Source organism: Uranotaenia lowii, chromosome 1 (genome assembly GCF_029784155.1).
Source record: "Uranotaenia lowii strain MFRU-FL chromosome 1, ASM2978415v1, whole genome shotgun sequence".
NCBI lineage: Eukaryota > Metazoa > Arthropoda > Insecta > Diptera > Culicidae > Uranotaenia > Uranotaenia lowii.
The window spans coordinates 190,067,766-190,073,765 of NC_073691.1; positions in this window are offsets into that span (position 1 = coordinate 190,067,766).

Genomic DNA, 6,000 nt, shown 5'->3' on the forward strand with positions numbered 1-6,000 from the left:
GCCGACTTCAATCTGCAGGAGCAGATTGCCTGCCACACAAGCACTTTCTGGCCAAAATTTTCCACCTCAATCGACTTCTCGTGGTCACTCACATCCTCCCCAATAGCTGCAGTGTAGAATTGTGGTCCCGGAAGAGTACTGGAATCCTCTTTTACATAAGTTTCATCGTCCATGAGAATGCACACATCTGGCTTCTGCAAAATCCGATGATACAGCTTCCGGGCTCTGGTTTTGGCTCGTGATTTTTGTTCAGCCGTTTGTTTGGACACTTTCTACTTCTTGTATGTCTTCAGGTTGTTCCGCTTCTTGATCCGCTGTACCATTCCGATCGATGTCCCAGCTTTTTTCGCCAAATCCCGTTTGGAGATCGATCGATTCCGGTTGATTACCTTACGGTCCAGATTTGGGTCAGATGGTCCTGGTTTTCTACCTCTTCCTGGCAAATCATCGAACGTATAGTGTTCCCCGAACTTGTGGATGATGGATTTTACGCTCGCCGGATGAATGCCGAAACGTTTCGCCATCTTATTCATCGAGATGCCCTTCTCTCGCATCCCAGTGTCCAACACACGAATTTTAACTTCTTTTTCAATTTGCGACATTTTGGGAGAAACGAATTTTTCAAACGTAAACAAAGCGCTGGTTCACTCTTGACAGAGCAAGATACTACATACAGGTGAGCACAGTTGTGCGCGTTCACGCGTTAGTAAGTAGAAAACCCAAATATGTTTATAGTTAATTTTTGATACACTCCTTATGTATAATAAAACTTTCAATATATTTTACCACGACTTTTAGTAATTTCTGGAGTTCTCAAAAGCCATTTCAACTATTCTTTATATGAGCTAAATATGGTACAGGGTGTCCCATTATGTCTGAACATAATTTTTATACAACCCTGCTCATTCTAGATGATGTTTATTCAACATCCAATTCTATGTATCGTGAGCTGCAGTTTTCCTAATTTTCGTTAAAATGAGAAAATAAAGTAAAAAAAAGTTAAATATGTTCATTTCGATTCAGAAGTATGGAGAGGAAAGCAGCTCCGTGGACAAAAAAAATCAGAGCGGAAATCGGGTCCGGTGAACAAAATTTTAGACCGGAAAGTCATACATGCTTACGCCAGTAGGAAGACTGCCCCAGTTCGGAGTGTGGCAAAAAAAAAGTGGGATTCCCTCTTCGCACCGTCCATCGTGCCAAGGTAAGATTGGGTCTAGAGACATACAAGAAGCAGAAGATGTCAAAGCGTAGTACTGCAAATCTCGTTCTCACCACTTCGCAGCGTGTGCCCATTCCATCTCCACTTACGCTCCCGAATCTCGATTTCTAGCGCCCTTTGATGACACCGACGATGTAGTTCCTCATTTGAGATCCCGTTGCCAGGCCACCAAGCGCGGATTATATTCCACAGGTAGCGATTTACAAATACTTGAAATTTTCGCGTCCTTACCGCATATGTGCACCAAGTTTCACACCCATACAATAGTATGGATTTGACGTCTGAGTTGAAGATTCGGATTTTCGTTCGTAGAGAGATCTGGCGAGACCACTAAAATGTAGCCATGAAAAATTATTAGGAGGAATGTTTGGGACGCAAATAAAGTTGTTTATTATTTCGAACAATTAGCGTCGCCATGCTGGGCGTCAGGAAAAAAGTGCGTAAATAAAAGGGTGCTTTGATTGTGATTTTTTAAATAATACTAAAAATTATATGCCGTCGGTGAATTCAACGTCGAAACGCTGATGAACATTCTTGACGTAGCAATCTAAACATTGAAAAAAACTTATTCTCACACTCCTGCAAGGGTACTCTTGTTCACACCTCTACATAAACCACATAGACTTGAAATAGCTGAAACTTTCTTTCTTCTCTTTAACATGTTTAAATATTAAAAAAAGTGTCTATATTTTGGGAAAAAATGCGGTCCCAATTTTCATACAAAAAATGTTTCGTATTAAATTACCCGGAGAATAGCGATTCTTTTTGCATGTAAAACTTGTTAGTTAAGACTAACCAAAAACATGATTTTTTTAAAGGACGCTTCAATGCATGCCCTCTAATGATCTTTAATGGGTGATACGGTCAAAATTTGGTCAAGGAAAAACGCGTGTAAATCGGTGAAATCGTCATTTAAAAAATCAAATTAAATTTCTTTTTCAAGTTTAATTAGTATAAAATTCAGAAAAAATATGCAGTTAGGCTTCCGATTTTCCAAATCCGAATTGCCGGGCCTTACGCTTAACCCCTGCCATCAGATTTTGTACAGCCACCTTGTCCATCTTCTTCGCCGCAGAAAGCCAGTTTGCCTTGAACTGCTGCTTGTCCTTAGCAGTTTTTTTGGTCTTCTTTAGGTTCCGCTTGACCATAGCCCAGTATTTCTCAATTGGGCGGAGCTCTGGCATGTTGGGAGGGTTCATGTCCTTGGGAACCACCTGCACGTTGTTGGAGGCTTACCACTCCATTGCCTTTTTACCGTAATTGCAAGATGCCAAATCCGGCCAAAACAGTACGGAACAACCGTGTTTCTTCCGAAAAGGCAGCAGACGTTTATTCAAACACTCTTTCACGTAAAGTTCTTGGTTGACAGTCTCGGAAGCTATGAAAATGCTGCTTTTCAAGCCACAGGTACAGATGGCTTACCAAACCAGATATTTCTTCACAAACTTTGATAGTTTCATTTGCTTGAAAATATCTGCTACCTTTCCCCTTCCTTTTGCCGTATAAAACTCCGGTCCCGGAAGCTGCTTGTAGTCGGCTTTGACGTAGATTTCGTCGTCCATTACCACGCAGTCTAACTTCGTCAGCATCGCCGTGTACAGCCTCCGGGATCGCGCTTTGGCGGTCGTATTTTGTTTATCATTGCGATTTGGAGTCACTACCTTCTTGTAAGTCGATAGTCCGGCTCGTTTTTTGGCTCGATGCACGGTTGTACGATACACCCAGCTTATTTGCGGCATCTCGGAGAGAGGTTAGGGTTTCGCTTGAAACTCCCGGCAACTCGCTTTGTCGTCTCAGCGGCTTCCGGTTTTCGATTTCCCCCCGATCCAGACTTCCTGGCTGTCGACAAACGTTCCCCAAACACTTTAATTACATTTGTAACGGTTGATTTGGCAACTTTTAACGATTTTGCCAGCTTTTCTTGCGAGTAGCTCGGATTTTCGTGATGCGCGAGAAAACTTTCGATACGCTGCTCTTCTTCCTTGGACGGCATTTTGACAACTGAAGAGTGAATTCCAAAATCAAAATATGAGCAATATTCTACACACACACACCTTCAAAATGAGGGGTGTTCAGGTTTTTTAAATGCAAAATTGAAAGAAATACGTCAAGTTAACGATAAGCCTTCAAATGTGTTCATTTCCGGTGTGCCTCAAGGGTCTCATCTTGAGCCTCTCCTTTTAATACTGTTCGTAAATGACATTGCTTTCATTCTAAACGCATTGAATATCTAATACATGCTGAAGATAGAAAACTTTTGCTTAAAATCAAAGGGTTTTTAAACACCTTGTAAAAAACCTCATGAAAAAGGTCATTTTTCACTTAGTGTTATAGATTTGTATGTAGGTGATTAAATTTTATAGCAAAATTTTAATGCGGCCTTGCAGTTTGTAATAGAACCTCAATTCTTGATAAAAAGCTAAGTTTTCGACGAAAAATTAAAAATGTATTTTAGAACGGTTTTATCTACTTTTCCAAGTTCCAGCCAGTTAGAAAATTGACTTTTTATTATGTGTCTGATCACGAAACAATAATTATGGTTGTTATCTATGGTCAAAAATACGTCTCTCTTAAGGTGACCATAATGCCCTCATAATGATATTAATGATATTCAAAATCTAAGTGGAGAGACCAATCCTCTGTAAAGTGCTTAAATGGTTTTTTTTGTTATTTGTAATTACAAACATACCGATAAATTTATTTGCTATCCATTGGTATATAATTAAATGAAGCAAATTCATCAATGGAAAAATACATTGAGTTGAACGTCTCGAACCAAACCGGTGCAAATTATAACCATTGAAATGACTGAAATTTTTGCTGAATGCATACGAACGCTCCGCAATATAGTTAAGCAAAAACTATAACCTTAATTATTATGGCATTCAATAATGGTTAGCAGCAACTATTTTTCTGGTTCCTTCCGATCGCGTCCATAATTTCGAAGGGCGGTTGTTGGGTACAATCTAAATGAAAAACAAAAACGCTAAGAAAGCAATTCCGCGATCGCCATTGGTACAATAATTACTGTCACATTCCACCGCACGTCGTCCATTATTATGGATTGGTAAAATGCCCTTTCGTTGGCCACAAGAACTTCCCCGAAAAAAACGGCACCCGTAATTATATCAAACGTCCGTCCCCAACGCTGCAAGTTTGCGGCCATTCCACGCAACGTTTCTCCAGAAAAGGTCATTCCATAAACATATTCGTGTCCATATTGGTGCGGTTGGGTTTCGCTCCGGTTTTGCAACGCCGAGTGAGTGTGTGGCTTCCATGGCTGGATCCGATTTCCAGGGCAATCGGGACCCTTACCCGTTTGTTGATCGGTGCTCGTCCGGCATCTGCAATTAATTGTTTATTGAATTTAAATTTTGCTACCGAGAGTAATTAGCCCTCGTTTGGCTCCGAGGACCTAAGGAACTGGGTCTTGGAAGAGTTTCGAGGGGTACTGGCACCAGTATCACCGAGAAGATACCGGTTCTGTGATGGCCGCAGTACGTGCCTTCGCACGAGATCCCGTCCACCCGACACACAGTTCATCCGGTTTTGGCGAGGGCTTCCGATTGATATTTCCGTCACGTTTGTCTGTACCAGGAAAATGTGCAGCTTGTGCACTGGGTGTCAGGTGAGACTTACCGAACTGTTGTGACAGGTTTCGTTTTCGGGTCGTTTCAAGACCTACCAGAGTCAGGTGGACTCGATCGATTTCCGAGCGAAAAGGAATCAGCTAATCAACAAACAACAAATACCTACACTTTTCACAAACCACTTCTTGATCTTGAATCTTGAATCTGAATCTGGAATCTGAATCTGGAATCTGAATCTTGAATCTGAATCTGGAATCTGAATCTGGAATCTGAATCTTGAATCTGAATCTTGAATCTGAATCTTGAATCTGAATCTTGAATCTGAATCTTGAATCTGAATCTTGAATCTGAATCTTGAATCTGAATCTTGAATCTGAATCTTGAATCTGAATCTTGAATCTGAATCTTGAATCTGAATCTTGAATCTGAATCTTGAATCTGAATCTTGGATCTGAATCTTGAATCTGAATCTTGAATCTGAATCTTGGATCTGAATCTTTAATCTGAATCTTTAATCTGAATCTTGAACCTGAATCTTGAATCTGAATCTTGAATCTGAATCTTGAATCTGAATCTTGAATCTGAATCTTGAATCTGAATCTTGAATCTGAATCTTGAATCTGAATCTTGAATCTGAATCTTGAATCTGAATCTTGAATCTGAATCTTGAATCTGAATCTTGAATCTGAATCTTGAATCTGAATCTTGAATCTGAATCTTGAATCTGAATCTTGAATCTGAATCTTGAATCTGAATCTTGAATCTGAATCTTGAATCTGAATCTTGAATCTGAATCTTGAATCTGAATCTTGAATCTGAATCTTGAATCTGAATCTTGAATCTGAATCTTGAATCTGAATCTTGAATCTGAATCTTGAATCTGAATCTTGAATCTGAATCTTGAATCTGAATCTTGAATCTGAATCTTGAATCTGAATCTTGAATCTGAATCTTGAATCTGAATCTTGAATCTGAATCTTGAATCTGAATCTTGAATCTGAATCTTGAATCTGAATCTTGAATCTGAATCTTGAATCTGAATCTTGAATCTGAATCTTGAATCTGAATCTTGAATCTGAATCTTGAATCTGAATCTTGAATCTGAATCTTGAATCTGAATCTTGAATCTGAATCTTGAATCTGAATCTTGAATCTGAATCTTGAATCTAAATCTTGAATCTGAATCTTGAA